Source organism: Dromiciops gliroides, chromosome 1, assembly GCF_019393635.1.
Source record: "Dromiciops gliroides isolate mDroGli1 chromosome 1, mDroGli1.pri, whole genome shotgun sequence".
Taxonomy (NCBI): domain Eukaryota; kingdom Metazoa; phylum Chordata; class Mammalia; order Microbiotheria; family Microbiotheriidae; genus Dromiciops; species Dromiciops gliroides.
Window position 1 is genome coordinate 213,445,785 of NC_057861.1, and position 18,021 is coordinate 213,463,805.

At 35.5% G+C, this 18,021-nt stretch overlaps 1 protein-coding gene across 4 annotated transcripts in view; it reads left to right on the forward strand.

The window, feature by feature from the left end:
* CDH19 (cadherin 19) overlaps positions 1-18,021 on the forward strand; it is a 387,803-nt gene that overhangs the window by 210,900 nt on the left and 158,882 nt on the right. Inside the window, exon 1 of one of the 4 annotated variants that reach the window (XM_043984033.1) lies at positions 17,202-17,393. The exons of the other annotated variants lie outside the window; for them this stretch is intronic. The gene's annotated coding sequence lies outside the window, so the exon portion shown is untranslated. Of the gene's footprint in view, positions 1-17,201; positions 17,394-18,021 lie in introns of those variants that run through there. 4 annotated transcript variants of the gene reach the window in all.

Sequence of the window (18,021 nt, forward strand, 5' to 3'; positions counted from 1 at the left end):
TTTCTTTGGCACAATTAAAAGTTTGCATATAAGTGCGTGTGTATATATATACATATATACACACACACACGTACATCAAGGAGTTTGGTGCAAAAATTAATTTATCAAATCCTTTTCAACCAATAGAAAAGTATAGGTTTTCCAAGGGAAAAAGATAATATGTAGCTCTAAATAAGTTGAAATTCTTAGTGGATTTATAATAAAACTAGAACCTTTGAAAACAGTAAATATAATCCATGAATGTAGAAAAATAAATGGGTTAAAGGGAAGAGAGACATTTTATTTCAGAAATTTTTATTTGTATTATTTTTTTCTTTAAATCTGATCCTAATTAGGATGAATTACATCTTGGAAATTAGGAGGAATATAAAGATAAAACAAAACGATATTTTAGAGAAATCTTACACAATGATAGCAAAATTATTTTAGAAGATTATTTTAGAAAATTATTTAGAAGATTTAGTTGATTATTTTAGAATGATGGTTTAGTCATGAGACTGTGTATGTTATAAAGTCATACCACAGAATCTTAGAATTCATAGACAGACAAAATGAGCATTGCCTATAGAGAGTTGAGATGACCTGGGTTTAAGTCTTGTGTCTGACACATGCTGATTGTGACAGTCTATTAGGTCAAAAGCTTTTAATAAATAAGACTTAAACACCAGTTCACTTTTTATATAAGATAAATCTATAGTAACATAAATATTCCTTCCTTTTTATAGACATAACAAATCTTGATTCCTTAAACATCAAACTCATTACCAATAGCAGCTGTAGACATTCTTACATGAAGTGCATTGAAGACCTTCATTTTCTCACTAAGTCACATCATTGACTTTGCATATAGGTTAAGATACCAAAGGACTTGCACTACACTTTTGGGGGAATAATTGCAATATAATATGAGGTTTAAAGGCAAGGAATGAAAATATACACTGAATTCACAGGGGGCTCTTTACAACAGTAGAGTGAATAAGACCAGTGAAACTTCCAGTAGCACATCAGCCATTCCACAAACTTGCCCACAGTGTGTCTCTTACTTTTCTTTTTCTCTGCTGTGCATAGCATGAAAGTGCCAATATGTGAGTGAAAATGGGATTACTAATAAACTCACACATGCTTAAAGTTACAGAAGTTACTCCATATAAAATACAGCCCAAACTTAAAATTAAGTAAAGGAGGAACTACTGGGGGAAGCTCCGTATAAACGATGAGATTTGGCTTGATTCTAAAATTGAGCCAGAAAAGCCAAGGTCTAGAGATGAGAATGGAGGGCATTTTTGCATGGAGATAGCTCTGAAAAGTCAGGGAGTCAGAAGATGATGAGTGTCCTGTGAGATGAACAGCAAAAAAGGCTGGTGCAAGTGAACTGAAGAGTATGTGGTGGGGATTGATGTGAAAGAAGACTGCAAAAGGAGGAAGGGGCCAGGGGGGTCAGAGTCTTTTATATTTGATCTTTGAGAGAATGTGAGTTTATTGAGTAGGGGAGTGACATTGTCAGATCTAAACTTTACAAAAAAATAATTTGCTTGCTGAGCAAAGAATGGTTTAGGTGAGGGAGAGAGTTGAGTGAGGCAGGGTGACCACCAGGAATTCTTTTGTCATAGTTCATCCATGATATTATAAATGTCAGAATTCATCTTATTGATCCTGGGCAAGTCAAATAAGCTTTCATTATCCCAGATATGTAAGAAGGTACTACATTGTGTTGATTGAGTGAGTGTCCTTTCTGACAGCTCCCCTCAATTAAATCACAGTTCCATTTTCTATTCCTAAAAAGCTAAAAAAATATTTTATTTCACTAAAGTCTTTTACTCCTAGCATCAACTTCTGAAATAATTTGGAAGGGATCATGGTCACATAGGAAGCATAACCCTCATTTTTTAAAAGAAATACTCTCATCAATTGTATTACGACAAGTGTATATGGCATCATGATTACTGACCGGTTTTCTGTTATTGACTGTCAATCAATCAAGTCAGCATTTATTTAGTGCTTAGGGACCAGACACTATGCCAAGTGCTGCGGATACCAAAAAAGGCAAAGAAGAAGCTCACAATCTAATGGGAAGAAATCGCATTTTATATATATATATATATATATATATATATATATACACACACACACACATATACATATACATATATATATATAAACACACTATACATATACATATACATATATATATATATATAAACACACTATACATACACACAAATACCCATATATACCCATGTATATGATAAATAGGTGATGAAAATAGAGAAGTAGTACTAGAATTAAGAGGGTTGATAAGGGCTTCCTGATAGGATTTCAGTTAAGACTTAAAGGAAAACAGGGATACCAGTAAACATAATTGAGGAGGAAAGATATTAAAGGGATAGGGGAATGGCAGAGAAAATTCCTGAAACTGAGAGAGGAAGTGTTTATAAGACAGTGAATGAAAGAAATATTGATATTTTATACATTGTTTTGTTTGTTTGTTTTTGGTGATGCAATTGGGGTTAAGTGACTTGCCTAGGGTCACACAGCTAGTAAGTGTCAAGTGTCTGAGGCCAGATTTGAACTCAGGTCCTCTTGAATCCAGGGCCAGTGTTGTATCCACTGCTCCACCTAGCTGTCCCTATACACTGTTTTTTTAATGTATTTACTTAAATCTTTCCCCTTCATTATTTTGCAAACTATTTCTTCCTTTCTTCTTTTAAAATCATCAGATAATTAACAAATAAAAGTGAACCTTTAGGTGAGAAAACTTATTTTTGTGTGCAGTTTGATTTTTTTTAAATACATTTTGCAAAAGAAAAAAAAACAGCAAATCCTATGTAAGGGATGGCTCTTTGGTATACCCATACTTATTTTCATTTACAAACTGGGTCTGATCATTCCTGATCACTGTCTATCCTTACTCCTGCCTTAGGCTTTCTAAAAAATCTGATAAATGCAATTTCATTTACAAGTTAGTCCATAAATGCATATTTCTAGTCAGAGGCAGCTAGGTGGCACAGTGTATAGAGCACCGGCCCTGGAGTCAGGAGGACCTGAGTTAAAATGTCATCCCAGACACTTTCTAGCTGTGAGACCCTGGGTAAGTCATTTAACCCCAATTGCCTCAAATATCCAGGGTCATCTATAGTCATCTTAATGTATATCTTGCCACTGGACCCAGATGCCTCTGCAGGAGAGGGGGAGCTTAATAACTTTGCACAGCTCTGCCTCATTTAAATCCAATTCAATGCAAGTCATGTCATCTCCTTGATGTTATTGTCCTCTTTGAGAATGAAGGACAAACAACAACAATGATAACTCATAGTCAGGCAACAACCTGTCACTTTTCTCTTTCTCATATGTACCACTAACCTAGATCACTGGCTTCGGTCATCATCATTAGCTGCAAGTATCAAATGATTGTTTCCATTTTCTTACCTCAGAAGTTTATTCTCAACCCTTAATTCCTCTTTTCTTATTGATCTTTTCATCCCATTTTCTATTATGTTAATTTAGTGCAATGTGTGTGACAACAGCTTGATATACTATTTTTTTTATTAGGCGTTACTCTGCATTCCTGTATTCCTGATTAGTTAATCCAACTCTGGATGGATAATACTTATTTCATAGATTCATAAGATCTTAGTGTGGGAAATTATAAAAAATCTCAAGCAGCCCAACCTTGTGTATGCTATTTACATCCTCCTTATAACATTCCTGAAGGATGATTAATCATTTTCTTCTAGTTTGAGTGATAAAGAGTTCACTGCCTTACCCGGTAGGCCATTTCATTACCTGATGACCTGATGGTGAAAAAGTCTTTCCTTAATTGGATCAAAATCTATCTCCTTATTAATTCTTGATTTTGTTTCTGTCTACTGGAACTGCACAAATTAAGTCTAATTGCTCATCCATATGACAGCATATCAAATATAATAATAAAAGTTCACGTTTATGTGACTCATCACAGTTATGTGACTAGGAATACTATTATCCTCATTTTATTTGTGAAGAAACTGAGGCTCAAATATAGTGACTGGATAATCATCACACAATAATTTTTGGAATCAGGAAATGTGAAGAATTCCCCTGTTTCCAAGTCCAGTGACTATTCCCAACACCATGCTGTCTTTTAAGTGTTTTTTGTTGTTGTTGTTGTTGTTGTTGTTGTCATTTTGCGGGGCAATGAGTGTTAAGTGACTTGCCCAGGGTCACACAGCTAATAAGTGTCAAGTATCTGAGGCTCTATTTAAACTCAGGTCCTCCTGAATCCAAGGCTGGTGCTGCTTTATCCACTGCACCACCTAGCTGCCCCTTAAGTGTTTTTTGTTTGTTTGTTTTGTTTTGTTTGTTTATTTTAATATTTGAAGACTATCACACTTTCCCCACTCCATATTAACTTTCTTTTCTAAGGTAGTCATATATACTTATTTCAATAGTTCCTATAATTGTTCCATATTTCCATATATACATATATGACTGTCAGATACTTTATCCTTCAGTCTAACAACTAGATCTGTGGAATGGAAACCTTTTTTTTTTCCTTTTGATTATGGAAAGAATAAGGGAAAAGGATAAGCATTTATATAATGCCTACTACAAATTAAGTACTATTCTAAGGATTTTAAAAACTTTTTAACAATTTAATCACAGCATTCTTATTTACTCTGTTATAACTTGGCACATGGTAAGTAGCAACAACTAGCCATCCCATTGAATTTTTAAGTTCCATAAAAATATGGACATGCATAGTTACAACTTGATGCAGCAGCATGCTTCCCCATACTCTGTGGGGGATAAAAAACATTATTCAGTTGTATTCCAGGTTTTCAATGGTTTTAAAGTATGGCACTTTAAACTGAAAACAGTATTTCAAATACTATGTGACAGTAAAAGATGATAGAACCTTCATTAATCTGACTACTATAGCTTAAATAACACAGTGGAAGGTAGCATTTACTTTTCTTCTCTTCATGCCACACTGTAGGCTCAAATTAAACATGAAGCCAAATAAACTTCTCCTTTCCCCTTCCAAAACATATGTGTGTATACACAGCCATACATAAAGCTAGGAAGTACAATTGATAGTACCAGACCTAGAGTCAGGAAGAATAGTATTCCTTAGTTCAAATCTGACCTCAGATCCTTACTAGCTGTGTGACCTTGGACAAGTCATTTAATCCTGCTTGCCTCAGTTCCTCATTTGTAAAAAGGGGTAGAGAAGGAAATGACAAACCATTTCAAAATCTTTACCAAGAAAATTCCAAAAAGGGGCTCAGAAAATTAGACACAGCTAAGAAACAACTAAACAACTCTGCGTGTATACACATATATGTACATGTATGTATGTGTATAGATACATAGACACAAACATCTACATGTCTGTACATGAATAAACTGGTGTCGGTCAAGGTTTAATCATGTTGCTTGATTGATTTTTTGTGAGCCCAGGCACGAGGCTATATTTGTCTCTCTTAAATTTCATCTTTCTTCATTGAAGTCCTCCATGATGTAAGGGTTAGGTAGGATTCTTGAAAGTTTCTTCAGTGGGGAACCAACTCTTATAAAGTCATACCACCTTAAAAAGGCTTTTTGCCTAACCCTTACAACTAAATATATGTCTGCTAACTGATGAAATCACAGACTACATATCTAAATAAAATAAAATAATACAAATATCCAACAGAAAATAGAAAAAAACTGCATTGTTCCAAATGACCTAGGTGAACACTAAAACTCTCATGTCAGGGTTGTATTTCTGAAAGATCCCTGTGAACACATTATAAGCAATGGTCACAATAATGTTTGAGTATATGTAGGAAACTACAATTCATAACGTCATTCAAAGAGGATCTGCCTTATTTTTTCCCTTTTTCAAGGCTTATTATTGTTTGAAAGTTGAAAAAATCTTCCAAGAAAAATCTCTAGCTTATATGCCAGCTGTAAACTATCTGCCTACTTAGTAGGAAGTCTTTTGTACCTACCTCACCATGAGGATTTTCAAATTAATGTAGTGACACACAGAGAAGACCTATAAGACTTTCTTATTTCTGATCTTCACATGGATATCCATGAAGAAGATTAAGAGGGGAATCTATGCAAGTTATAATTGGCAAGATAACGAAGGAGGAGAATGGAGTGAGAAATGATATTATTAATCGATTGACCACTAATGAAGTATCAATTTTTTATACTGCCAGATTTTGCTCTGTAGTTTAGGCTCCCCAAACAGATGTAACAGAGAACTAGTTAGGTATAATTTCCTTTATTCTATTGTTCAATGGAATAATTTTACATTAAAAATAAATGTTGTCACAGTATCACAGTGTAATAGCAATGGAAATGCCGATGATTTGGTTATGATTTTATGCTAAGATCACTTAATGAATGTCAGCTTGCTTATTCAAAAGAGTATCACTGAACACCTTGATCACTACGAAACTATTAGAATGATACTTCACAAATTTTATGAAAGTGAATTTTTATCCTAAGTATTACTTCTTAAATTTCATGACTGTGAACTGCAACCCTAAATTGTGTTTAATTTATTACATACACATGAATGCATGCACAATTATATCATTTTGTGTGGGGGGGGGGTTAGAGCCTCATGGTTTAAAACACCAAATTTATGGTTGTTTATTGTCATAGCAAGAAGTCTTATGGGTTTGCTATAATAAAATTCTAGAAGTAGAGGGTCTAGCTGATAGTGGAGCAAGAATACTTCTCTGTATCATCCTGTATATAGGATGCACCTGAGTAGGAAATAAATCAAAGTGAAATATTTTTTTAATTATAGTCCAGTCCAGCTAAATCAACAAGCATTTACTAAATGCCTACAATTTGCCCAATAAAAGAGTTTGTATTATATCTTTGAAGCAATAAGGAGTCATTGATGGTATAGTGGAATAAGTGCTGTACCTGTGTTCAAATCCCACTAGTGCTATTTGCTTCATATATAATTCTGATCATCTCACCTTTCCTCTGACTCAGTTTCACTGTCTCTAAATTGACAGGATTGGGCTAGATGATTTATAAAGTTCCTTTCATCTCTAAAGCTATGATTTTAAGCTTCATAAGCAATGTGTGACATGGTCAGATATGTTTTTTGTAATATAAATTCCTCTTCTGAATCTCTGTTTTTTAAATTACCTTTTTGGGGATGCGAGTGTAGTAACTTATATTTGCATGAGATAAGCTAAATTTGTACAAGAGACATGAGTCTCTTCAAAAGAAAGTTAATTTGTTACTTATGGCAACATGAGTTTTTAAAGACTGCTGACACTTTGGGAAGGAAAACAAAGCTCACTGGGAGGCCTTTTTCCAATTGCTTTGCTAAACTATTAGATAAGAGTCTGTGATTCTTATTCCCTGTTATAAATCTGTTAAGTACTGAATGTTCTTGTAGCCTGAACATTTGAAGGAGAGTAGAAGACATTTTGAAAGAAATAAATTGGATTCTAATATATCTGAGGGAAAGTAGCATGAGCTATTATTATTTTTAAAGAGAGGCATTCAAGATGGTATTCAATCTATTATGTTAAGAAGACAGGGTATGACACTTGGGTTACCTGAATCCTTCTATCTCCAATCCCTGCTTCAAAATTCAGGACATTTATTGAGCGTAGTTAAAGTTCCAATTCAAAATGTTACTAAGGAACCTAGAACCTGATATGTCTCCCTAGATATCAAAGTTCATATTCAGGAAGGGTAGTAAAGCTTGGTTGAGGCTTCAACCAAATTTATAGTAAATCGCTTCTCCCATGCACTTTACCCCCCCCCCCACACACATTCTATATGTTGTTGCTGTTTCTATGTCTGACTTTACTTTCAGACTATATTAGAAGGTAGTGGTGTTCTCTATAATCTTTTAGACATTCTAATAGTTTTGGAACCACATGAGTCTTCTCTGAATGACATAGAACATCAGAATTGTAGATACATTCTGGAAAATTGATGATTCCAATTTTATGTGAAAGCTCCAATTAATAGGAAGTTTTACCTAACATCTACAATATCCATGGATTGCTCTTTTCTCTAGGAACAAGAGAACCAGTCTAATTCCTCTTGCCATTACTTCTTTCAAAGATTTGAATAATAACATCATTTTTCCTCTGTATTATCTTCTCCAGGCTAATGATGCCAAGTTCCTTCATATAAAAAGTTCTTAAAGCCTTTGGTTCTATTGATTGCCCACCTCTGAATTCAACAGTTTATCATTGTTATTCCCAGAAGTGGTACCCAATATTATGCATGATAATCTGGGAGAATCCTGAGCAGGACAGAATATAGCTGAACAATAACTATCCTAGTTTGGGACATTGTTTGAATGTCAAATATACACTTGCCTAAAGGACTATTTTATGGAGAACACACAGAAAGCAAGCACTCACATGGTGGTCAGGAGATTTTTGTCTTTCTTAAGGCCAATTATGAATGCATTATACTTTTGGGGTGATTTTTCATACAGCTGATTTATATTGAGGTGGCAGTCTGCTAAAATAATCATTTTCAAGCCAACTTCTACCTAGTTGACTTCATATAACTGTTTGTCTCACTATGGATTTTTGAAAGGAGGAAGGCTGGGGGGGTATAAGTATATATATGATGATATCAGTGACAGTTTCATAGTTTTAAATATTTTAAAAGTTGTCCGGGATAAAGGAATAGATATGTTCTGCTAAGTTCCCAAAGGGCAAAGCAAGAAGTAATGATTAGAATTTGCTAATTTGCAATCTGAGGTTTTATCTAAAGAAAACTTTCTAAATCTGGAGCGATCCAAAAATGGAAAAGGCTACTTTGGGATCTTGTGAAATTTCCACCACAAGAGGTCTTATGGCAGTCTGTCATTCTCAAAGCGGATAAAAAATGACATCAATATGTTAAAGTCAAGTTATGGTGTCCAACTACGACTGATCAGACCAATACAAGCTCAGATTGCTCTACCACAGGTTGGGCACAAAAAAATCCATGGGAACAATTGGGTTAGATTCCCTAAATTTGCACATCTGCATTTTTTTAGTTATTTCAATTCTATTTTGCTCATAGAGCACAACACCTTCCCTAATGAGGGCATGCCACACTAGGTTTTCCTGTGCCAGTGTCTTCCATGTTGTGCAATCAATCCCAAAGTTGTTGAAAAAGACTTTGAGAGGGTCCTTATATAGCTTTTTCTGACCACCATGTGAGTGCTTGCCTTCAGTGTGTTCTCCATACAAGAGTCCTTTAGTCAAATGTACATTTGACATTCAAACAGTTCAGCCAGCCCATTGGAGTTGCACTCTCTGCAGTAGCGTTTGAATGCTTTGCAGTTTAGCTCAGGAGAGAGGACCTCAGTGTCTGGTATCTTATGCTTCCAGGTTATCTTCAGAATCTTCCTAAGACAATTCAAATGGAAGTGATTCAGTTTCCTGACATGGCACTGGCATAATTTTCAGGTTTCATAGACATAGAGCAAGGAGTTGAGCACAGTGGCTCTGTAGACCTACAGTTTCATAGTCAGTCTAATACCTCTTCTCTCCTACACTTTCCTTTGGAACCTCCCAAATGCTGAGCTAGTTCTAGCCATGCATGTATCAACCTCATTATCAATTTGTACATCTCTGGAAAATATATTGCCATGGTAAGTAAATAATCACAGTAGTCAAAACTCCTCCATTTGCTGTAATTGATGCTTCCATATATGGATGTTGTGGTTCTGGCTAATGGAACACCTGTACTTTTTTGGTATTAATTGTTAGGCTGAAATTATCACAAGCAGAACAGAATTGGAACATACTTTCTTGCATCTCAATTTCAAAGACTGCATTGAGTACACAATCATCTACAAATAAAAATCATGCGCTAACACTCCCTCCATTTTAGTATTTGCTTTTAGACTTTTGAAGTTGAAGAATTTACCATCAATGAGTGGTAGCTGACCTTGATGTGGTATTCATCCATAGTTTGACAATGTGGCAAAAAACGTGATGCTAAAAATCATGGAATGTAGGGGTGTAGAACATGTTCAGGGAATACTAGTATATCTGGTCTGAGGGCTGCTGAGCAATTTTCAGGGCTGCTTTCCACCTTTGGTGTTTACTTGATCCACCTAACTCTCACCTGTGGCTAAAAGAAGCTTTAGCATGAGCAGTAGCCACACCCCAGAAAACCATTTCACAGACAGGCTAAACCAGGTTGTGGGTAATTGAGGAGTCTCAAATCTGTCAGTATCTACCCTAAGCATGTGAAGTCTTCCCCTGGTGGTATGGGCACATGAAAACAATTTGTTCCAATGGCCAGGAAAGCTGGTGAAGCAGTTGCTGTACAGCACTTTGAGCTTGGTTAGACATCAAAGATGCCAAGGTCATTTACTGTATCTTGAGCCATCACCAGTTCTCTTGACTTTGTTCTGCCACTGGACTGTGATAACTATGGAAGAGAGAGTGAGTCCAACAACTTCCTGCAACTCTGTCTCACTTAAATTCAGTTTATGCCCAAGTCAAAAGACATCATCCATACCACTTTATCATTTTTGTCTATCTCAAAGTCCTCTGGTGATAGACAAGTGACAAAGCAGCAGGTGCACATACACTGGGAGCTGTAGTTACAACCTTGCACACAGGAGACCCAGACCATAGAGTCTTCTTCTCATTGGAAGCAGCAGTGGAATTCAGCAGCTCCTTGGGTGTCTGAGCAGCCTTTTAAACATCACATTGCTCACCTCCTGGTGTGAGAAAGGGGCTAGAAAAGGTGCCCTAAAAATTAACTGCTTTTAAAACCCTCGCCTGATTACCAAGGCCTGAGGGGATGTAGTTGAAACACAAAAAAACGTACAAAACCTTCTGCAAAGATGATTCCACTTATCATTAGTATATGGAATGTGCACACACTTATAGACAACACAAAATTCAGTAGACCTAAAAGATGAACAGTTCTTGTTGCAAAAGAGCATAGCAGGAATAACATTCAAATAACAGCCTTGAGTGAAAAAAGACTGGCAAGTGAAGGCCAGCTAATTGAAGTCAGAGGTCCATATACATTTTTCTTGAGTGGCCAAAGTGAAGGGGAGTGCCATAAATGTGGTGTAGGTTTTGTGATCAAAACTAATCTAGTTACCAAACAAGATGTCTTATAACAAAGCCTGAATATCTACTTATCTATCAGGTATGTTACGTAGGAAATTCTTCACATATGAATTGAAAAAGGTGACCTTTAAGTCATTTTTTCCTCAAATTTTCCTAATTTGAGATTGTTACATATAGTCCTTAAACATTCTTTCTTTCCTTGGAATAAGAAAATTAGGCTCATTATTATTTAAGTTATTTTTAATCATTATCAGTTGTTCAGGCAAGGAGCTTAATTTCTTGCAAAATATAGAATTTTAAAATGTTATAATAGACAGGAATAATCTCAGATCTCATCTACTCAAACACTTGGCAAAGCAGGACTACCTTCTCTACCATTTGAGATGATAAACATTCATTACTCAAAATGTTTTATGGCAAGAGTAGGACTTCTAATATAGATTCATATGCATTACTGAAATCATATTTAATTTTTTCCTGGACTCTGAAAATATAGACTTATAATCCCTTGAGAATAGAATTATTAGTAAGATTCGTACCCTGGCAACAAAACCTTCCATTTGGATTAAATGAATGAGGGAAAATTTATTACATGGGTATGAAAATTACTTAGAGCAAGTGATAATTTTGAAATGGTTTCAATTTGTGGCAGCAATGGCTATATATGTATCCTTCTTCCAACAGTAGCCTAACTCATAATCTTTGATCTTGACCAGATGAAAGCACATAGAGCTAGTTTATAAAAATTTCTATTCATCAAATGCGAGTTTTCATATTATTGCTCTCTTTTATTGCATTTTTAATTCTGTTGATTTGAAGAATAGATATTGCTCAAAAGAAATGGGTAATAATTGTAACTTATACAGAACTCACTTCAAGAATTGTACAAGCTTTTACAGTAGCTAGTGAGAGGAGCTGCCTAGTTATGTATTTCAAGGGTTATTCAAACCCCAAATAAAATAAAATCAATCTTACTGAACCACCAAAGGAACTTTTATCAGAAATGAAAAAAAAGATACGAATTGACAAACTATTGCTACACACGTGCCTAATTAATGCTCATAAAATAATCAAAGATCTTTAAGAGGGCTTGGTTACTAGAAAGATTGCTATTCTTTTCTCTGAATTGTGGCAGAGGCTTTTTGACTTTGGAAGAATAGCAAGACCAGTAAAATAACTGTTACTAACTGTGGTTATGAAGAAAAAAAATGTTTACCAAATGCAATGCAAAGAACTGATGACCTAAAAACATAACTTTATAGCTGAAAGTGCTTTTGCAAAGAGCTTACGAAAATTATTTTCACAAGAAGTCCAAGTTAGCCTATACATCCTGTCTTTGTGAGACTCTTAAACAGACACCCCAAAATGGTTTTAAATTACATAATTATTATAACAAGCTTGGAAGTCTTTACCCTATTGAGAGAATGATAAACTATGATAATTTATTGTTATACTGAGAAACATTTTTTTAAAATGAATCTCAGAAATTCCATATGGAAACAGAATACTATAACCTGACTCAGCAAAATGTCCCATATCACAAAAGGTTAAGAAATTTATTAAGATAGAGATAAACCTCAATGGCTGGATGTTTATCTGATGTTAGCTTCATTGAAAACTTAGTGCTTAAAATCAAGACTTGACTTGAAAAAAATGTACTATTTATCAAAGGTATGCTTAACATTTAGTGGGTTATGTCAGTTTTCATTAAAAGTAATTTGAGGTGTGGCGAGGTGGCACAGTGGATAGAACACCAGTCCTGGATTCAGGAGGATCTGAGTTCAAATCCAGTCTCAGACCCTTGACACTTACTAACTGTGTGACCCTGGGCAAGTTACTTAACCCCAATTGCCTCACAAAAAAAGAATAATTTGAAACCTATTTTTAAAGCTTGTAAACCCAATGACCAATTAAATAAAGTAAGTTATGAAAACAAAGGGAGTACTATTACATATCAAATGTTTGATTGTATGGAAAGATTTTTAAAAGCTGATAGCCATTTAATTGAATTTTATTTTGTGCTAATAAATTCTAAAACCATCATGAGTTATTACTATATACAATTATTCTGCTAAGCACTGGGAAATATACCAAAACAATATATTTCTTGCCCATAAGGAACTCATATTTTGGGGGAGTGATAGCTGGGGGAAAAGAAAACAAAAAACATTGGAATAGAAAATCACAAGAATAGTAAAGGAATTGTCACTGGGAAATCATTAGTTTGTCCCCTCCTGAAGCAATGTTTGTTTTGATTTTACTACTGTTCGCCAAACAAAAAATAGTAATTGGGGAATGGAGGCAATAGATATGACAACGTAGCAGGAAGACTATGGTGAAGTAGGGTTTGCTGGATGAGCACTAAGGGAAATAGTAGGCTCTCTTCAATTAGGACAGAATATCCACAGGGAAGGAACTGGATTTCTGATTGAACTGCTAATGCAGCTGTGAGAAAAGAGACATTGTAGGAAGATAGAAGTGAAATTATCAATTTCTCAGGTATTAACTGGGAATGCCTGGTGTCTTGGGACAAAGCTGAGATTCTTTGTTATTTTGATTCAGTAAACCAATCAGAGTCTTAGGCATATGATCAAGTGATCTCTTTACTTAAGCAGTTAAAAAAAAAAAGATACAAAACAATGGTACTTCTTCTGGCTTTCCAGTGTCTGCAAAGGCAGACATGGGAAGAATGAACAGCACAGAGATGTACAGAAAGGGTCACTCTGGCATTTCTGAGGACTTCCTGAGGGGAAAAAGGGAAAACCCTTATAGCTATTCTTCAAAAAGACCCTCCCGGGGGCAGCTAGATGGCGCAGTGGTTAAAGCACCAGCCCTGAATTCAGGAGTACCTGAGTTCAAATCTGGCCTCAGACACTTGACACTTACTAGCTGTGTGACCCTGGGCAAGTCACTTAACCTCCATTGCCTGCAAAAAAAAAAAAAGACCCTCCCCTCTAAGTGGGCCCCACCTGTTCCTTATTTCATCCTCCAGGGGACAATATACTTATTGATGGTTGTCAGCTGCACTACTGTGTTCTTAAATTCTTGGCCAACAACATGGGTAGACAAGAGCTTATATGAAAACAGTCTGGGGATTTTATTGGACTATATGGTCATCATAACTAAAAATGTTGACTTAGCTCCTGCCCCCCCCCAATAAAAAAGCTACCTTGAAATATGTAGGTTTTCTAGGACTAGGGTAGGTGTAGTCGTGTGTTCTGCCCTGATCAGACTGCATCTAAACTATAGAGTATAGTTCTTGGGATCACATTTCATTAAAAAGCAATTATAAAGTAGAAAGAGTCTAGAGGAAGTCAGGCAACAAGGGTGTTAAAAAGGCCTGGAGGGGCAGCTAGGTGGCACAGTGGATAAAGCACTGACCGTGGATTTAGGAGTACCTAACTTCAAATCCAGCCTCAAACACTTGACACTTACTAGCTATGTAACCCTGGGCAAGTCACTTATCCCCAATTGCCTTACCAAAAAAATAAAAGGGGGGCCTTGAAAACCTGCCATATAACAATCTATAGAGAAAACTAGTCAACTTTAATCTGGAAAGAAAAAAAAATGTGGTGGTTGAAGTAGAGATGAATGGAAAGAGCTATACCTCTCTTCACTTATTTGGAAACAGTTATGTGAAAGAGGGATTAGACTTGTTTTTATATCCAAAGGGAGGACTAAAGAGCCAAGGTTGGAAGTTGAAATTGTAAGATGGAAAAAAAAAAGTCTAACATCTTGAGCTAGTCTAAGGTGGAATGGGCTACCTTGGGAGTTATTGAATTCTTCTTCACTAGATTTTTCAAACAAAAGCTGGATAACCATTGGTGATATATATGTAAGAGTGGCTGGACTGTTTTGGGGGTTTTTCTTTTTATTCACACTCTATGATTAATTACAATTTGAGCTTCTAGAAAGACCAAAGAAAATTCCTGATCAAAACCATTTCCTATGAAATGTCAATGGGTCATATCCAAGATTTAGTTGTGAAAATGTAATGTTGAGGAAAAGGAGGAAGACTTTATTTTTCATTTGAAAGATGGGATAATTTCTCCCTTAATGTGCGACTAAATGATCACAAAATTGACCAAACCTCCCCCCAAAAGATTTGGTGTCCTCTATACAAGGACAAGCACATCATATTTGGCATTAAAATATCTTTTAGTTTCCTATTTTACTTTTATTTATTCTGTTCTCCCTAACCACCTCCCCCATCTCTTCACCTACTCCTGCTATAATATCAAATTTATCTCATTTGTTCTGTCTAGTCTTGACTGACCATCCCAGCATTTTTACAACTTTTACAACTTTATAACCTTTATAACAATACAACTATTAAAAGTGACCTTATTGACTTTTGAAATCCTTTTATAATCTTTGCTACTATTTGACAGTAGATTATCATATTCCTAAGTAAATAAGGATATTCCCTTAAAATATTTTTAAACACTCTTAACATTCTTAGTATGGGAAGTCTGCTATAACTTTTCCCTAGATTTGGAAGCTAAACACATTGTTATGAAATCATCAAAATTAAAATAATTCACTTTAGTTCTGGAGGCACTGGGAGATATTGAACTTGAGATGAGGAACAACACACTATTGGGTATGCCCTCTAGGATTTTGTACACAATGTGTGCTCAATAATTCTTTGTAATTTGATTTCCATTCTTTATTGATTTTAAGAGTAAATTAGGAATACTATTAACAAACTATTATTGCCTTGTGAAAAAAGAGAATATAGTCTTGGGTGAGAGTAAAGGTTGTGGGCTTCATGTAAACTTATGTGATAGCCTAATTCTAACGTTTTAGACCTAAGATTTTTGTTCGTTTTTATTTATTTTGTTTGTTTTTGTGGGGCAATGAGGGTTAAATGACTTGTCCAGGGTCACACAGCTAGTTTAGTGTCAAGTATCTGAAGTCGGATTTGAACTCAGGTCCTCCTGAATCCAGGGCCAGTGCTTTATCCACTGCACAACCTAGCTGCCTCTAGACCTGAGATTTTTACTTTTGCTTTAAAAAGTAGCACCATAGGGGCAGCTAGGTGGTGCAGTGGATAAAGTACTGGCCCTGACACTTGACACTTACTAGCTGTGTGACCCTGGGCAAGTCTCTTAATGCTCGTTGCCCTGCAAAAAAAAAAAAAAAAAGTAGCACCATGCCTGCATTGCAACTTTTAATTGAATGAGAATTGGTATTAAGAAAGACATATTCTCTTCAGCTTTCAATGGAGAAAATGCAGAGGAGAATTCTGGAAATATGACAACTTTACCTCCTTATCCTCACCCTCCTTAGGCCCACAATTTAAGTCCCCCTCAAATAAATAATACTGTTCTGGCCTCAGGAATGATTTTGTCACCCGGGTATTACACAACCAAAGAATGACTATCCATACATCTTTTCCTCCTCCTCCCTCTCTCTTCCTGTCTCCCACTCTAATAGCAATACAACCCAAGAATATTATTGGTTCAGTTCCATTCCTTTCATGGTTAATTGTATATTCCAACACTGAAAATATTAAACTTTTTAAAAAAGCATCTATCATATCTCAGGGGACTGTTTGCACTATCCTTTGTTACTTATGTCTGATTAGGAGGATGGGAAGCCAGGAGAAACATTTAATAATCTTGGCTAAAAATAGCTTGCATGAACAACACTAGAGATAAAAAGATTTGTTTACTAAAACCACTGTGAAGCACAAGAGGCTGTAAATTATAATTTGGTCATTGCTTTCGCACATTGTACTTTACTTGATTTCTGAACAGAAATGATTTAGTAAAGAAACTGCCAGAAGGCATAAATAGACTGTAGAAAACCTTCTCTTTTAAGGAACTTTTGTGACTGCTCTAAATTGATCATTTGTTTCACTGGCTAATCTCTAAACAAGAGGGCATGTCCTTTTCACTTGCAAAATTCTCTCCCACAAGATGAATTACATCCTCATCACCTCACTTACTGGCCAATAAGTACTTTATTCCCTGTTAGGGATTTTTTGTGAAGAAAAAAAGAAAATCAGTTTGTGCTTTGCTTGCTGGAGCTGTCTGCATCTTAATTCCAGGCTCTGAATGAACATCAGAGGCCCTTATGATATTTTGCACAAAAGTCCCAGTGTTCGTAGTTTTACTCAGGGCACCCAAAATAGCACTCAGAAAGCAGTGACATACTGTCAGGATCAGGAACTAAAAGCACAAGTGTATGTAACTAGAAGGAAGCTGTGACTTCTGAAGCTTGCTGAGTAGACTGTGAAGTCAAAAGAACTCTTTCACTTGCTCCATCAAATGTTTAATCTGACTTTTATACTTCCCATCTCTGCAAGCCTCCCAGGGCCTAGAAGCCATACAGGTAAGATCTTGATAACTTGGCATATTCTATATTATCTGAAATTCTTGTGTTGGGAAACTTATCAAAAACAACTTAAAGGGATATTTAGAGGTTATACTTTCAAAACACCAAAAAGACAAAAGTCATAAAAACCTCAAAGGCACACAAAATATATTGAGCAAAAGTGCTCTCAAGCAAGAGGGTTACCTTGACTTTTTCTAACCACTCTTTCAGAGGACAATGGGAAATTAAATTTGAAGAGACTTAGAAAATAAATTTGCTAAATTTCCCCTGTGTGCCTGCCCCAACTCCCAAGATTCTTTATGGCATAATATATGTGTCTCTTTATTAGAAGATGCTATAAATTACAACAGGTTCCACATTAGAATTAAATTGGACACTTCATGAATGTGTTGTATGCTTTTTAAAAAGTGCTTCTGCTCACAGAAGTTTTCCCTAATATTTTGAATAATGTATTATATAGTTAAATATAATTAGGTAGCTAGGTTGAATAGGATAAAAGATAAATTTATCCAGTACTTTCTATGTTTGTACACAAAACAGACACATAGATAGAATATTAATTAAATATTTAGTATCCTAATTAATATGCAGTTTTTTATCATTCTTGCTTATTGCCAATATTTTA